Below are 18,200 nucleotides of genomic sequence, written 5' to 3'. Positions count from 1 at the left end.
GCCATTCTAACTGGGGTGAGGTGGTATCTCAATGTTGTTTTGTTTGCATTTCTTTTATGGCTAGAGAAGTTGAGCATTTCTTCATGTGTCTATTGGCCATTCTTATTTCCTCTTCAGAGAAGTTTCTCTCTAAGTCTTTACCCCACATAGTTATTGGGCTGATGTATCTTTGAGGATTTGTTGTTAGGGGATTTAATATTTTGAGTTTGAAGCATATTTTAGATATGAGACCCTAATCCATTGTATAGCTAGTGAAGAACTTCTCCCAATCCATGGGATTTCTATTGATCTTGCTAGCTATATCCTTTGCCATGCAGAAGCTGTGCAGCTTCATGTAATCCCATTTGTGCAACCTTTCTTTGATTTGTTGTGTATCTGTTTCTCTATTAAGAAAATTTCAGCCTGTGCCAAGGAGACCTAGGGTTTCTCCTATTTTGTCCTGTAATGTTTTCAGGGTGTTTGCTTTGACTCCAAGGTCTTTAATCCATTTAGAGTTGATTCTGGTGCAAGGTGATATATTAGGATCTAGCTTTAGTTTTCTACAGGTGATTAACCAGTTTTTCCAGCACCATTTACTGAAGAGGCTGTCTTTCTTCCATTCTATGTTTTTAGTTCCCTTATCTAAGATTAGGTGGCTATAGGTCAGTTAATTTCTGGGTTTTCAATTCTATTCCATTGGTCCTGAGGTCTGTTCTTATGCCAGTACCAAGCTGTTTTGATTACTATGGCTTTGCAGTCGAGTTTGAAATTTGGTATTGATATTCCTCAAGCACTATTCTTTTTGTTAAGGATCGTTTTTGCTATTCATGTCTTTTATTGTTCTATATTTATTTTTGGATTGCGTCTATTTGAGTTAAACTTTTCATTTAATGATATTCTGATCAAAACACCCATCTACTTCACAAATATGTTCACTGATTATGGGTCAATGAAAATAATTTTTAAAAGAAAAAATGGAGATACAATACCTATACAACATAATAATGAAAAAAATTATTAGATGTCTAGTTGTAACTCCAGAAGGTTATGTATATAACTGTAGGTTAAAATACAACACAATGGCCCAGAACCAGTGGCTCATATCTATAATCCTAGCTAATCAGGAGATTAAGAGTTGAGGATTGTGGTTTCAAGCCAGCCAGGATAGGAAACTGCATAAAATTCATAGCCAATTAAGCACCAAAAAGCCAGAAATAAAGCTCTGGCTCAAGTGGTAGAGCACTAACCTTGAGTAATAAAAGCTCAGGAACAGTACCCAGTCCCTGATCTGAGTTCAAACTCCAGGACAGGCACAAACAACAATATATGTGTGAGACAGCAGAAACGGTCAGATAAGTTGATGTTAGGTGAAATGAACCTCAAGATAAGGATTCAATTTTTTTTCTTTCTTTCGAATGTTTCTAACATTTTTATAAGATGATTTCTTTGTTGCTTTGTATGTCCCTCCCCCACAGTATAACCCCTGCTTTCACTGTATTTGATGTTGGTATAATTTGTGGAGGGGAAGGGGAAAAAAAACAAATTGTTTAAATAGGGATACAGGTGGACCCATTACAACAATGAGATGTACAAGATGTTATGTCGAAAAATGAACTTTACAACTTTGGCAGGGGGGAGGGGGAGGAAGGGGGATGGTAGTGGGGAAGGGTGGGGGGTGATAGGAAGGGATGGGAAGGGGAAATAAAGGAGGAGGCAACAAAGCTTGATAAGAAATGTACTCATTATCTTGTCCATGTAATTGTAACCCCTCTGTACGGTATTTTCACAATTAAAAAATAACTTCAAAAAAAAAACTATATAATGCTGATTGAGTCAAGTATCTGAATAAGTGCAGGGGCAAGCCTTATTCACTGATTAGAACACAGAACAGTAACAGAGAAGAGAGGAGCAGTTGGCAGGGGTGCAGAGATTTGGGGGAGGAAGGAGGTATTGCTCTGAAAAGCACTTCATCCATCCCGGTTGCTCCTCTCTCCCTTGTTTGGATCAACACCAGTTTTTTGCTTCTGATGTCCTTTAGCTTTGAAAAATTGACTTGGTAAGAGGGTGATGAATGCATGCAATCTCATTATTATTTCTTCCCCCTTTGTGTGAATCCACAATGACTATTAAATAAAAAGGACTCATTCTAATAGCACAGTGGTCATGAAGATTTAAAAAAAATACACATGGCTTACAACCCACAGATAAACTCAGAGGCGTTCTACCAACCGGAATACTCCCACATGCTCACACACACTGTGTCCCATGACAATTTTGCTTTACTGGCAATTCTTCAAAATGAATCCAGAATGTACAAAACAGCAAACAAGGGTGTGTATTTACTTGAGATAATAGAAAGTCTGTGGCTTTGAAGAAATTAGCAAATTTACTCCTGTTTGAAGGTTTGTGCACACTCTCCATTGAATAAGTATTTCTAGACTCAAGAAATGCTCCAATGAAGCAAATAAACCAAGTGTGCTGCTCACATGGATCTCCCATTCCATGGGAAGGAGACAAATAATCCAGATACAGGGTGAAGTTAGGAGCCATCGGTCAATGTCTTCCAGCTGCGGATCCACCCTGCACTACCTGCCTGGTGTTAGCAGAACTGAACCCATAGGACCACAGTAAGTTTAATAAATAGAAGCTTAGGGGTCTCCTTCCTGGTGTCACAAAGCATTTCATTGTCCATCAACCTGCTGTAGACTAACCGTTATAGAGTGCCATAAGTAAGGGACATGCAGGAAGCTCACTGACCTCAGTGGGACCTTAATGACCTCCTGTCAAGTTTCGGTGGCACCACTACCTGTAGATTCCTTTAAACCCTAGAGGCTTATAAGACCCATCTCTTCTGACCCTAAGAGGATAGAGGGGCATTGTGTTTGTCTAGCCAGACTGCCTCTCCTAACCAGCTTACAACAGTCCTAACTGTGACCATCTATGACCCAAGGCGACACAGGAAACAGTCTATAAGTCCTGGCCGTAATCCAAACCTCGCCGCCTCTCAACAGGTATGAACTCAGCCTTAGAAGAGAGCCTATGCTGATTTTTTTTCTCCCTTCACTATTTCCCTGCATTGCTGATCTAGTCTTTACACAGTTCTCATATCAATGAATTGCTCATCATTCATTCTATAAACACTCACTGTACAGCCTACTGTGCAGTTCTGACTCCTGTGTGAACACTGGTTCACAAGTGCCATGGGGAACATAAATGGAATATGTGGATAGTGAGGTATGAAAATGGTTTTTTTATTTTTTATTTTGAGTGTAAGGGACCAAGTAAGCCCCATTATGCTGAAAAGGGAAGATGCACAACATTAACTCATACCAGATCCCAAGGGAAACAGGATGACTCAGCCATGGATTAGCATATTGGATTAAATATATTTTAAAGATCAACATGTCTCTATGAAGAGTTGAGCATTAAACCAAAATTTAAGGCTGCAATAAGGTCAGACACAATAGGAAAACAGAGAATTCTCACCTTTTACTCATTTCAGTCACCTCAAAACAATGATTTTTTTTTATGTCAGCAAACGCTAGTGGAGCTAGAGGATTTGTACAACTTATTTCTCCTCCTCCTCACCCTCCTCCTCCTTCTACTCCTCCTCCTCCCCTTTCTCTTCCTTCTTCCATCCTCCTCCTCTCCCTCCTCCTCTTCTTCCTCCTTCTTTCTTCTGCTTCTTCCTGCTTCTCCTCCTTTTCCTCCTTATCCTTTTTCTGCTTCGTCCTCCTTCTTTTCCTTCTCCTTCATCTTCTCCCTCTCCTCCCTTGTCTTCTCCTTCTCTTTCCCCTTCTCCTTCCTCCCTCTTTCCCTCCCTCCCTCCCTCCCTCCCTCCCTCCCTCCCTCCCTCCCTCCCTCCCTTCCTTCCTTCCTTCCTTCCTTCCTTCCTTCCTTCCTTCCTTCCTTCCTTCCTTCCTCCTCCTCCTTCTCCTCTTCCTCCATCCCCCAAGAGAAAGAGCTGTTCCATGGAAGCACTATGACTTTGCCCTGACAGGTTGTCTGACATCTCTGCATCATTGTTAATTCTGAAGTCTTAACAAGGGCAAGTTACAGGGCAAAGTTTTTCTTTAGCACAAGTTTCCTCCTCTCATTTGTGATGTGTCCATCATCACCTCAACAATGAATGCTGCAATGACAATGAGAGGTTCCTAGTAGGTAAATATTCTTTGTAGCCTATGAAGTGTGTTGTGACATGGCAGATGAAAGTATGCTTTTTTTTCATTGGAAAACAGTCATTGCATTTGTCTAGTGTTTTATTTTTCTTTTGTCTGTGTACTTTGGTTCCTGCCTTGGAGCAACAGAAACTGAGCAGGATGGGAGATACTGCCCTAATTTGTGGAAGTCCAAGGGGAAACCAGAATATCAGAAGTTGATGGAAATTCAGGGAAGAGTGGTAATTGTGTCTATGAGCACCAGTCTGTACTGAGTAAGTTCCCATCACCCAACTGGCCCATCAACATGTTATAGAGAGTGGTTGCTTACTCTGGGTCTTCTAACATCTTCCCTCTTCTGCAGAACAGGTGCACTGGGGCAGTGGCCTTGGTGGCTCTTACTGCAACTGGGAATGGATTCACTGCAAAGGTCTCTCTTCAAATGGAGTTTCTTGAGGCTGACCCTCACAGCCTCATCTGAAGGCAAATGCCATCAACTCTGGGCAATGTAAGCCGAGCCTCTGCATATGTGTATGGAGGGATGGTGTCAAGGTCACGAGCATTATTTCCAACATCAATAAATTGCCAGATGAAGGACGATTGGGAGAACTGGATGGCATACACGGAAGAACTGGATACTTTATGATCTGTAGTAGAGCTCCTGTGAAGTCTACTCTCAAACCTTTCCCTTTGAAAGTAGGTTTGGTGGTGTGCACGTTTCTATTGCTCATTTACTGCATGGTGGTTGTGCAGTCGTGAGCAGATTTGTATCTTGATTATTTCTCTGTTTTCAGTGCTTGCTCATGTGCATGTATATATTTTCTCTTCTAAGCATTTTTTGGTGTTCTGATCCACTGAACCTTGTGGTCAAGGGCCAGGCCTTTGACTATGGTAATGTCTATTATCATTATTATTTATTATTATTACTGTTATTATATCTATTAGTTTGACAATTGGATAAAGTCAAGGCTTCACATACAAAGCTCCCATTTTCAGGCAAATGGCCCACACCTCTCACCTTCCTCTGGGAGTTCCTCCCTGTCACCTGGGAGCAGGCCACCAGGGACCATCCTGGAGTCCAGGCCTGGAATCACATTGCTAGCTGATGTTCAGCTGCTTGCAGACACTCAGCCTTGCTCCGGCTTCCATCACTCTGCCTTATGCAGGACCCATCTCGGCCTCTTGTCTCTGCCGGCTCACTTGCCTGATGCTTCAAGCAGTCCTTGTGTGAAGGAACTGGTGAGTGCAATGAGATGCTCTTCCAGACCATCCAAGTCACATCTAAGCACCTACCGACCTCTGCAAGAAACAAAGCCGGCTCACATAAGACACCTTGAGATGTTCACTGCTGTGAGATGTTGTCCAGCTTTATTGAAAGCAGAATGTGCTGATCTGTCCTCCCCCCAAAAGTAGCTAAGGGAATCAACTTAAGATTTATCTTGAGTCACAATTGCAGTTTCAGCAAAAGGTCATCTGGATCTGTTGCTTGATTCTGAGATCCAGAACACAATGGTGGTAGGAGCTTGGAGTAGAGGAGGCCATAAAGCACGGAGAATAGCAAGCAGGGACCAAGGTCAAGACCAACCCCTCAAAGCACTTCCTCCTGCTAGGCTCCAACTGGGCTCTATAGTTATACCATGTACCAATAGCATATTCAAATCCTGAATCCATCAGTAGATTAAAACATTTGGCAGGTCAGCCTTTATGATCTTCACATCCCTGGAATGTTGTTCAAAGACCCACACCAAATGACACTTTACTAATGACCAGCGTTTCTCAGGGAAATCAGGTGGCTAAGCAAGATGAACCCTTGCAGACACGTTGGAGAGCTGGGTGCTATCATTTGGACCCTCTTTCTCAGAGAAAGTTTCACTACAGGAAGAAGAGGATGGACAGGTTCTGTTATCCTGGTTCTAGGACATTATCTGTGAGTCTCCCTCCACAGTAAGAATGGCTGGTTAGGCCATTTTACTTGGTAGCTCTGGGTGCCGACATTAAAGTACAGAGAACTCAAGAATAGCTTAATGATGTATCTCAAATGTGGAGGAAAATAGAAAAAACATCTTACCAAAAATTAGCAGATAGAAATTCAAAGACTAAGGGGCTGGGAAAGTGGCTCAGTGGTAGAGTGCTTGCCTTGCATGCATGAGGCCCTGGGTTCAATTCCTCAGGACCACATAAGCAGAAAAAGCTAGAAATGTCTCTGTGGTTCAAATGGTAGAGCATTATCCTTGAGCTGAAGAGCTGAGGGACAGTTCCCAGGCCCAGAATTCAAGCCCCACGACTGACAAAAAAAAAAAAAAACCAACAAAAAGATTAAGGTAGTGATTAATAAAAATAGAGACAAAAACAAGTACAAAGGAATCACTGAAAGAAAAATTTGGTTCTTTAAGTAATAAGATTAATCAACCCAACCCCTAGGTAATTTGAAGAATAGAAGGCAGAAAGAGCCTCAAACAAAATGAAAGATGTCATGGGAATATTACAACTAATAGCAAATAAATGCAAGATCATGAGGGAATTGTTTTCGGTAGACCTTGTTTCCCAGTGATGATCTTGGAACACACTGGCTGAAATCCTTGGAAAATACTTTCTCACCTCTCGAAAGAGAGCAAAGAGCACCCTGGATGGTCGGTGTCTGGACATCTGGGTTGTGCAGAACATGGCACATGGGAAATTCCTCTTGGGTCCAGAGAAGGGAATGCTTGGATGCTTCATAGAAATGAGTCTGAGTCATTGCTTTGGTAAGTGAGGAAACCTCCTGGGGAGGAGGGGAAAGTCCCTCTCCTTACCCCTGGGGCTTTCAGGCTTGGCTCCTCAGGCCCCTTTTGCCCTGGGAACCCATTGTCTGAGCCTGGTGAACATGGTGATTCTGGCTTTCCTCCTGTAGCTGCAGGGTGGGAGTTGGCCAATGGGGGCAGTAGTGATCACCATGATAATGGAGCAAGTGAAGTTAGTGAGGGCCCACAGGGTTGGGGCCTCCAGGGTCATTCCCCTTGTTCTTTGCCTTCCAGCCAAGCAGAGACCCCAACTGTAGTGAGCCTGGTGCAGTCTGTGCAGCTCGAGGAGGGAGGTCCTACATCCACCTTCTTACTTTGCACTCTGAGCCCCATGCAGGGCCTGAAAATGACCACTTTGGCTGCTGCCCACAACGCCCCCCCTCGCACATACCCCCTTGGCCTTCAGCTACCAGGCTGCAGAGGGAGGTGCACAAAGTGCCTACCAGGTGCTCAGAAGGGAAAGAGCAGCGGCCACAGTGAAAGCAGCCAGGAGCTGCAGGGAGGCCTGGATCTGAGGCTACTGAGGTGACAGAACCAGAAGGACAAGAGGGAGCCTGCCCTGCTCCCCTCTGGCAATGGTGTGCATTGAAGTCTCAGCCATAATGAATGGCAAGGAGATGTGTGTCCAGGGAGGAGGCTGGAGAGGAGGCCACTGGGCCTGGAGGAAGGTGGGAGGAGGGTGGACAAGACAGAGATGGCCCTAGCTGTCCATGCGGTGCCACAGCCTCTCCCTGACCCACCGCAGACAGCCACACTCGGGTGAAGTCAGACTTTCTATGCTCCCGGGGTTAGGTGTGCTCTATCTAGGCCTCAACTTTTAGGTATCTGGGAGGCTGTGGTTGTGACCTCTACCAAGAACAGACTCTGGGAATGTGGCAGTAACGCGTCTGGCTGAGCCTCAGTGATTTTCTGTCTGCTGGTTGGGACATGGTTGACCTTTACCCAGGAGGACTGTCCGCTGGGCAGTGGATGATTCCTTGAAAGGGGAGACACAGAAGGTAGGAGGAACAGCGGAGAGACAGAGCCGCCCCACCTCGCAGCTTCTCGTAACTTGGTCGTGGACGTCGCCCGTTTCATTGCTCAGAAGTCAGGTCTGAGTCCAGTCTATCACAAGGGGAGCGGCCCACAGGCTTGGACAGTGGGAGGCTACCGTTAGTGTGAGGCCTAGTCCAGTGGCCGTCTGGAGGACTGAGAGGAGACGCGGGTCAGTTCTATGAGTCACGGGGGTCACTGGCAGGTCTATGTCAGAAGGACATGGTTTCTGAGTCTCATTTGCGTCTTCCTGTGGTGCAGAGGAACCTGTGGCCAAGAGGTGAGGTGGCATTTTCTAGAGCTCATTGTGGGATCCCAGGGCTGGGTTCCTGGGTTCCTCTCCTTGGAATTGTACATCCAGGTTAGTGCCTCAGTGATGTAACACTTCTTGTCAGAGGGGATACAGGAACTTAAGAGCCTGATGATCTCCTAGGAAGCAGATTCAAAGGGGATCACTGCGGATCAGGGATGAGGGGGTTTGGGAGCCCCTGAGGTAACACAATGTCATGTCTTGGGTCACTTCTGGTTAGAAGGAGGGCTGCTTATGAAGCCATGTGTACCTCCGCCAGGGTGGGCACTGCTGTACCCAGGTCTACCCGAGGACAGTAGGGTGAGGTTGGGGGTGTAACTCTGGTTTGTTGTGTTCACAGTCAATAAGAGCTTGAGGACAGTGGAAATTTGGGAAGGTCTTGGTCAGAAGGGCTCAAGTTAAAGGATCTCCAGAGATTACCTCACTTTATTGACAAGAGATCAAAGAGACCTTAGAACCCAGGTATCCAGGCCCCCACAGTCCCTAGCCCCAGCTAGCTCCCTTGTGTGGAAATTGTATGTCAAGCAGTATGTTTTCCTGCTGTTTCCCAACTTGTAGAGGTTCAGGCCTCAGTGCAGACAGGAGAGGGTGCCCGGCCTGCATCTGGAGATTCTCCAGAGGATCTCACAGGCCACATGGGACAGCAGGGCAGTTAACCCCGGGCCAGCCCACCAGTCTGCTTTCCCTGGTCATCACCAGCTCTCCCTGCCCATGTGTGTCGTCAATTCTTTTCAGGTATTTCAGTCCACTGTGTGGCAGCGAATCTTCTAATAGTTTCTTTAGATTACACTTGACCTGTCCCTCCTGGGTTGTGCTCCAGGATGAAGATCAGTTGGCTCCAGGTCTGTTCCTCAGGCCAGGGTTCCTCATGACAGGCACACTGCAGTCACTGCTGGACCCCATGTTGCCTGCCCAGTTTGTCTGGGACAACATCTTCATCCCCACTTTCCTGGCCACCTATACAAAACTTGCTAACACCCAGCAGACACTCGACCTGCTGTTCAAAAGGTGAACACCATCTCTGTCTGATATCAGGGGATTCCCAACTGCAGATGGAGCTTGGGAAGTGGGGTGCTCACAGAAGCGCACTCATTGGCTGTTGCCAGCACCTGTGATATAAGCCATGTAAGTAGTAGTGTGGGGCGCCCTCTGGGGAGTCCTGTCCCAGGCTGTGTGCTCTTTGTGACTCTGCTTCTCTGGCTCCAGCTTCACTTATCTGAAGTCTCGAACAAAGCAGCCTATTTATGAAGAGGGTATCAGATTCTACTCTGGATGAGAGTCTCTAACCTGGGTGTAGACAGAGGAGGGATGGCTGAGGGTAGAGTGAGGGACCTTGGGCTCTCAGGATGATCAGGAAAGGAGCTGTTTGTCCTCATACATGGCATAGATATGGAGTACCCACAGTATATTTCCAAGCAATGAGCATAGTTCAGTGAGAAGAGCAGGAAAATGCTGTCTGGGCTCTAGTCTATGGAGAGTGGGCCAGTAACGCTAGAAATTATCAACAGGTTCAATAGTTGTGAAGCCCCCACAGACTCCTCTAGACACGAGGACACCCTCCCACACACACTGTAGCGAGGATGTCATACCACAAGATCAGCTCAGCAAGTGAGTAGGTTTTGGTCTTCAGGGAGAGCATCTGTCTCCAGAGTGGTGACAATTGGGGGTGAGGATGGGTAAACTCGGGAGCCCACAACTCTTGTGATTCTCCCAGAGCCTTGAGGTGTGGGGCTTTGACCGCGGGAGGAGGAAGACACTGGGCTGGGGGTGCTGTTCTGAGCACTGGGGAGGCTGTGGGGCTCAGAACTGAGCCATGAGAATTCATCCTCACCATAGCCCATTCCAGCCAGGCTTGCCAGGGGGCAAGGTAGGGGTAGGGGCACCTCTCCTTGTCATAGCCCCTCAGAAGGTGCTGGGAGTGTCGGTGAGAGCTCAGAGCCAGGCTGTGCCACCAGGAGAACAGTGTGGTAGGAAAACAGCCCACATATGGCTCATGGGGAAAGAGGCAGTACAGCCACCAATGAGGTGCACTAGAACCCTATGCATGCCAGGCCGGACAATGAGCCTTATTTGAGTCTACCATCCAGTGGCCCGGGGAGAGAGAAACAAGGGTGTGGAACTTCCAGAATAGGACAGAGATGCTCACATTTGGGCTTGGATCCCTTTCTGTTTTTCAGTCCTTGCCTGGGTTGGCTGGCCATTGCCGGGACAGCCAAAAGGCATTGGTGCTGGAGTATGTTGCTCTCTGAATAGACAGCGACAATCACAGGGTGATGAGGGATATCAGAGGAGTCTCTGGCCTTTTGCTTCCCACCCATCTGCCCTTGGTGCCACCATCATGGTTGGACCACATGGTTGGACTTATTCCAACCCCGCAGTGTCCCTGCCGTAAGCAGCTCCTGGCTCACCTAAAGCTCTATATGTCTGGATCAGACCCGGAGTGCCATGTCCACCATCTCCTGGCACAGATGAGTTCCAGGAGCCCAGCAAGGGTGAGGTTGATGGTGCAGAGCCTGGGGCTGAAACAGCATAGCTGGGAGTGCATGGTGCCGGATGCTACCGGGAGGCGGCTCCAAAGCTAGCCATGGGCCAGGAGCGAGGAGGAGCCTGAAACCCGCAGTGGGATCTGTTGAAGGTCACATGTTGGGAATTCTCAGGGAGGAGGGTCTTCTCTGTCTTTTCAAAGACTCAGAACAAAGCAGTGATGCAGAGGATCTTGTCTCCTCGTGTATCTCTACCACCAGTCCCAGTGCTTGTTCTCAGTCCAAGACCAGAGATTTAGCTGGATTTAGCTCCATCAGTGATCTGGCATCCAGCTTAGTGGGAGGATCATCATCAGGTTCAGAGCAAGAGCCAAAAGCAGACTTGACTCTAGCGTACAGTCCTATGGGGGCACCACTATCAAGTGCAGAGGAAAAGCCAGCTGTTACCTTGACTCTGGTGCTCAGTCCCAGTGAAGCACCAGCTTCCAGTTGCTGACCTGGAGCTATGTCGCACCTTGGCTCTAATGCTTCAGGAGCACCCACATTCAGTGCTGATCTGGAGCCATGTCCCACCTTGACTGAGGTGCTCTGTCCAGAGGGAGTACTGACATCCAGTAGTGAACTAGAGCTATCTTCCACCTAGGTGCTTGTGCTGAGTTCTGAGGGAGCACCAACTTCCAGTGCTGACCTGGAGCCATGTCCCACATTGGTCCTAGTGTTGGAGCAGCACTAATATTCGGGCTGATCGGGAGCCATGTTCCACCTTGGTACAAATGCTCAGCCCTAAAGGAGTACTGGCATCCAGTAGTAAACTTGAGCTATTTTCCATGTAGGATCTTATACTGAATTCTGAAGGAGTGCTGACCTGGAGCCAGCTTCAACCTTGGCTCAGGTGCTCTGTCCTGAGGGAGTACTGACATCGAGTGTCAATATTGAGCCATCTACCAACTAGACTCTTGTGCTGAATTCTGAGTGAGCACGAACATGCAAGGCTGACCTGGCCTTGGCTCTGAGAGAAACAGGATACAGTGCAGAGCTAGAGTCAGATCCAATATCGACCTCTTGCCGAGCGCAGAACAAGCACCACCACCACTTGCAGAGCTAGAGATGGTTCCATCCTTCTCTCTGGTCCCCAGTCAAGAGGGAGCATCATCAACCCCAGAGGTATAGTCATCTCCCTCTTTGCACGTGATGTACAGTCCTTTGAGGTCACACACAGCATTTGCAGGACCTGAGCCCTCTCCACCTTCATCATGATTCCCAGTCCATTAGGAAATTTGGGTATTGGTCCAGAGGGACAGCCACCTCTACCCTTGGCTCTGGTTCTCAGAACAGTGGGACAGTGGGAGAAACAGAATTTGGCTCAGGCTGAGCCACCTCCACCCCTGGCCCTCATGCCCAGTCCAGTGGGGGTTGGATGATCGAATCCAGAACTAGCAGTGGCATCTGCGGTTGCAGCCTGGAGGCCCAGTATACTGGGAGAGTCATCCAGAGCAAGAGTAAGCACCTTCATGGGAACACTAGCATTAGTTCAACAGCTGGAGCCAGTGCCAGCTCTAGCATTGACTCTTGGGAAAAGAGTCTGATCCTGTGCAAGAAAATCTACTGCACAAATCATCCTTGGCTGCTGTTCCAGAGCTGGAGCTGGCTGTAGATTCTGAGCCCGATCCTGCATCTGTTTCCTCAGGAGAAGCTTCGTGTCCTATTTGCCGCAGACAGTGGGCAGAGAGAGGAGATGCTTGGCTTGCTTTCCCCACTAGGTGGCAGAGCAGCTCACATGGTTGGATGTGGTGAGGGGCTGGGCAGGGCAGGATGGAAGGGGGCTTCCTTCTGAACTTTGCTGGCCTATCCTGCTATTCTTTACCCTAGAGCCCAAGGTTTCTTCCACTCTGAGCTCCATCATGGCTTACCCTGACTAGACCAAGTTTTTTAAGTTCAGTCACTAAAGAGGAAATGAGACCCGCTCCCCTCCCAATAGCTGTGCCAACCAAGCATTGGGACAGAGGTGCAGCCCACAGCTCACCATCATGTGTCAGGAGACCTGTACTATTCAGCAACCTGTTATGCGCCAGAGCCCAGGGCAGACAACAGACTGGGGCCTCGTGGTAGGCATTGTGCATATGGGCCAGGACATAGATGTGAGGTGGCTGGGTGAGGGTCAGAGTTGATGCAGGGGCCAGGCAGGCAGAGTTACTTCCTGGCGCAGTCACTGGAACCAGGTAGGGTCACTCAGGTCCTGACGGTACTCCGTGGTCAGCACACCAGACCCAGAAACTCCCACAGGCTCAAGTCACCTCTTCCACTTTCTGAGCCCATCCCCTACTTCAGGGATGCAAGCCTGGGCCTGGGCGCTGAGGTTTGTGTCAGGGCCTGGTGGGTGAGACTCTCTTCTCTGGGAGCTGTTCAGGAAAGCAGTGCCCAACCACTGCCTGGGCTCCATCTGTGCTCCAGAGGCACAGAAAGGCAAGAAGCATTTGATCCCTCATCTGGGCTATTATTGTACAGTTCAACTACGTGTCCTTCTGCGTCATCACTACTTGTCTAGGAGAACACAACATGAAGGCCCCTAGATAGAACCTTGTAGAACATTGGATCAGAGTAGGGTGGCAGGCTTCAAACTCTCCCTCAGCTCCCTCTACTCTGAGTGTAGACTGTGGTCAGGGTCCTCTGTGAACCTCGTCAATGTCAATCCAACCCAGGGCAATGCTTCTTGCTGCTCGCTGGTGCTCACCGCTTCCTCCCACTCAGACCTTGGGGAGCGCTGACATCCTGCCCTCGGTCCCTGCTCCCTGCATCCCTGTCTTCAGGAGGGTGCCGCCCATTGACACAGGTGCGATGTGTTATCAGGTGGGGCTCACTCAGTCTTCCTCCTGAGGAGCCTCTCCTTGCCATCCTCCACGCCATCGTCTCTCTTCTGCAGAGTGCAGCCTCAACTGCCTGAAAAGGACATAGAAAGGGCGTCTCAGGTGGGTCTCTCTTCCCACAGGAGCTGTGGGCACCAGAGGGCTGCCTTCCCCCTCACCAAGCCCTCAGCAGGGGGCTCCACACTCCAGGGCAGGGAGCTGGGCTGTGAAACTCACTGCCTGGGCCCTGGTCAGTCCTTTGCTGCTGAATCTGGACAGAGACACACAGGAGCTTTCCAGGTTTCTTGTGGTAGGCACAGATCTCAGGTCCAGCTGAAATCAAAGCAGAGCTGCACAGTAGAAATGGGGTGGTGGCCCCTTTGGTCAGGAAGAGGGTGAAGCGCCGCTCCAGGCCCATGGCTCCTTAGGGCTCAGGGCAATTGAGTCTAACCCTCTGGTGTAGGCAGTTTAGAATCTTGGTTCTAAAACAAAATGGAGTCCCACTCCTCCCTTCCCCCTTTCCAACTGTCACCGGCTCTCTGCCCCTCCTGCAGTGACAGTTTCCAGAGATTCCAAGAGCTCAGACATGGTTTCTTCTGAAAACAACTATTCCAGGAGCAGAGAGTTGCTACTAAAGATTTAGGGAGGTGAGGGCAAAGAGCAGAAGTGCAGGGTAACAAAAGTGGCAATTAGCTCCATCCTGAAGGTGTTTGTGAGAAATTTCATAACTTTGGCTTCTGGATGGAGGGAAGAGGCTGTTTGACCCTTAGGAGGGTGGGGCAAGCACATTGTGGTCCCCACAACAGATGAACCCCAGGACTGGAGACTTCTGCAACGTGCAGGGATTTAACCGTAGCCAGGTAGTCAAATATGGGTAGGCTAAAGGGGATGTGGCTGCCTTTGCTCAAACTGTGTTCACCAGTCTTCAGGAAGCCCAGAACTCAAGGCCCCAGGCTGTACTGCCTAGGGGAGAGGCCTGCTCTGGAATGGGCTATGTCAGCACTCCCCCAGAGGCCAAAGGAGCCTAAGACCCACTGCGTTTGGATACAAACTTAGAGATGGCAGGATGTTGATCTGCAGGTGAAGTGTGGCTCTGTGCTTTTCCTTAGAGCAGATGCTGCTGATGGTCAGAGAAAAACTGAGCGCTATGGACCACAGCTGGAGCTGTGGACAGCACAGATTCCTTAAAAGTATGCCGGACCGGGTGGTAACAACCCACACTTAAAATCCTAGTCCTTGATAAGGCTTAGATCTAAGGATCAGTGTTGGAACCCAGCCTAGGCAGACAAACTTTTGAAAGTCTTATCTTTGATTATGAAAACTGGAACTGGAGCTGTGGCCCAGGTGGTCAAGCACAGGCTTTGAATTAAAATGTTAACGGACCATACTTGGGCCCTGAGTTCTGTCTCTAGAACTGACGCACAAAAAAGGGACTGCTAAACACAGTGAGGATCTGTCTTTCCTGACTTTTCCAGCAGCTTCTATGTACAGAGGAGCAGCATGCACAGCCTGGTTCATACGGCATACTGGACTGCACGAGTGCACCTGGTAAAGTAGCCAACCAGGTGCACAGAGACAGAGTTTCCTGTCAGGGCCCATCACAGGGGTTTGAGAGAGAGAGGAAAGGATTTTCTAATGGTCTTGAACGTTGCTCAGATGAGAAAAGTCAGGACTTTGGGGTCAGAAAGGACTCCCCATGATCCTCTTCCTTTGTGGCTCACCTCCTCATGGAAACACTAGCTGAATGGACTCCAGTCAAAGGCCTAAAGTCTTCTACCCTCGATCACCTTTAGGGCTTTGGACATCAGTGTTCTCATCTCAGACCTCAGACCGCCCAGGGGCCTTTTGAGGTACATAGATAAAAGGAATATGCCAGGTATCTGAGGAGGTCCTGGCCCCAGATGCCAGTCAGGACAACACAGATAGTAATGAGGAGACACTGAATCCTACCATCCCTGACAAAGAAGCAGGCAGAGGGAGGCTAGGTCACCCATGTGGGATCCCACAACCGTGAATGCTGGAGCAGAACCTTAGCTAGAATTGATGTGCCAGGTGTAGGAGGTTTGGCATAGCCAGTTGGTGATCTCACTCACAAGGTCAAGTAGAAAGGCCGAGAGGACAGAGACCTCACTAGGAACATCCTCAAACTTGACTGGAGAGTTCCAAGTTTGCCACTAAAGGGAAGGAGCTCAAAAATCACTGGCTGCTGAAAAAGATGAGTGACTAGACACTATGAGGAAAATGAACTATACAACTTGTGGGTGGAGACGGAAGGGAAAAACTGGGAGAGAGTGGGGGAAGGGGTGACATGTTAAAAAAATGCACTCATTAGGTAACTATAGCCCTTCTGCATATCACCTTTACAATAACAATTATATATATATATATATTTAAAAGATGGTGAGTGAATGTAACCTAGGCCAGGTTGCCTGAGAGAGAAGAGGGTGGGGCCTTTCCTAGCCATTTTCACCTTTTACTTCACTACCTGAAATGCCCACGTAGAGTGCGATTCTGACTCTGGCAGATCCTGGCCTTGATAAGCTGGAAGGGAGGAAGGAGGAACTGTGCCCACCAGACCCAGGGCTTGGCAGAGTCTACAGGGAAGGGGGTGGGCAGAGACTATATAACTTTGGGTACTGCATTTGCCAGCCTAGAATTTGACCCGTGGTAGTTTGGAGTCCCAAATGCCAAGAAGAGGCTCTAGATGGAAGTGGTCCGTGTTTCCGCAGGGGACTCTGGCATGGAAGCCCCCGTGGGGCTGAGGGCTGGCTAAGAAGGGCTGCCTAAGGCCTCAGGAGGGTCCCCAGGCCTTGCTCATCACCCACTCAGTCCTACAGGCTATGACCAAGGCATTGTTTCCTGCTTGGAAGCATTCCTGATACACCTAATGTTGATTGACACTGCCTATCAGGACCCCTCTTGATGTGAGCAGCCAGAGCCTAGGCGCAGGTCGGAGGCTGGAGGGGAAAGACCCCTGTGGGCCTTGTGCTCTAACACTCCTGAGAAATCTCAAGACCATCCTCTGAGTTATTCACTGCCCCCATTTTACCAGGTGACACCCAGGGATGCCTGGCTACTGAGCTGTAGACAGATTGCCCAGCCTGGACTGCAAATCTCTCAAGGGTGGGCAGAGGGGGGAATTTTAAGCCAGATTTTCATGAGACAAGCAATGCAGTGTCCAAGCATTGGCTTTTCCCTGAGGCCTCAATGTCGTATCATCAGAAGTGCTAAACAAGGCATCCTTGAACCTCCGCCTGGGTGCTCATCTAAAAGATGGTCCCAGTCCTGTGTATGCTTATATGGTGGTCTGGGGTGGAGTACACCCTGGGCTGGAGGTCAGAAGGGAGAAGGGGCCACTTTCTGACTATATTGCTGTCTGCCTTCTAGGAAAGAGCACATTGCATGAAGTTGATAAAGCTGAGTGGCAGCTGCCTGGACAGGTAGGGCTGGGACCCAAATGGTTGTCCATTCAATCCTTCCATTCTGTCCTTTATTTATGCAGACTGAGGTACAGAGAGAAGGTCTTTCCAGAAGGCAGGATGGGGTGTGAAATGGGATCAGGAGAGCTTCCTGTGAACCACTGTGTACACACAGCTGTGAGAGCACAGAGCAGACTGGCTGGACTGAGTGGAGGGTTCCAGAACAAAGCCTGCGAAGCTGGTCACTCCCTGGCCATCACAGCCCAGCCCTGTCACTACCTTGTGCTCTCCCTGGCCAGGAATATGATAGCATTGAGCAGTTGAAGCAGCTTCAGGTGAGCTGATGTTATGACAATATAATAGTAGAAGAGAATTGTATTGCCTGGTTCAGGAGCCTGGAAACACTCAGCGTAGATGCCAGGTGGGTCGGGAAGGGGGCACCGGGACCGTGAGAGTGGGCTCTCCCTATGATAGGGGCCTGAAGCCTGAGGTCTGTACCTGGGACAGTGTGAGACTCTACAGGGCCTGCGGAGGGGTGGGCATCAGGCTCTGAATTCCAGGGAGACTCTAGAAGGGACTCAAACATGACATGGGGTCATCTCACATCCAACCTTTTTCTTAGCTGCAATATGTCATGTGCACTGGAGTCCTGGACCCAGACTTCCAATAAAAGCCTCCTACCAAGAAGCTGTTAGCGGTTGTGAACATGTGGACGAACCTGAGTCCCGGTGGGCAGGAGCCAGAGAGATTCTGGGCCAGGGCCCAGGAGTCAGAGAGGTTGATGGTAAGATCTCCTTGCTGAACAGCCCGGTTCCTGGGCTGAGAGACCTCAGTTCTCTGGGGTTCAGTTTCCTTCTCTCTCATGTCTCTGTAGTCCCTCACTCAGATGGGGGAGGGGAATAGGGATATGGTGATTGACTGAGATCCTAGAACAGAGCAAGGTGGGAACCAGGAACTGGGGTGTGTCCTTGGGAGTCCCTCCATTAATCCCTTCTTCCTCCGTGAAGCTTCCAGGCCGTGAACACTGACCATAGTACCAGTAGCAGCTCCCAGTACAAGTCACTGGAGCAGGTCAACCATGGCCCTGACACCACTGAAGTGCTTTCCTACTGCAGTGAGCAGCCCACTGTCCTGTCCAGCTCTGACAAGGAGCTCAACTGAATCCTCAAGGGAGAATCTTCCAAAGGCCAGGAAAAG

This window comes from Dipodomys ordii, unplaced genomic scaffold (genome assembly GCF_000151885.1).
Source record: "Dipodomys ordii isolate 6190 unplaced genomic scaffold, Dord_2.0 Scaffold25, whole genome shotgun sequence".
Taxonomy (NCBI): domain Eukaryota; kingdom Metazoa; phylum Chordata; class Mammalia; order Rodentia; family Heteromyidae; genus Dipodomys; species Dipodomys ordii.
The sequence above is the reverse complement of the archived record's forward strand: the minus strand, read 5'-3'. Positions refer to the sequence as shown.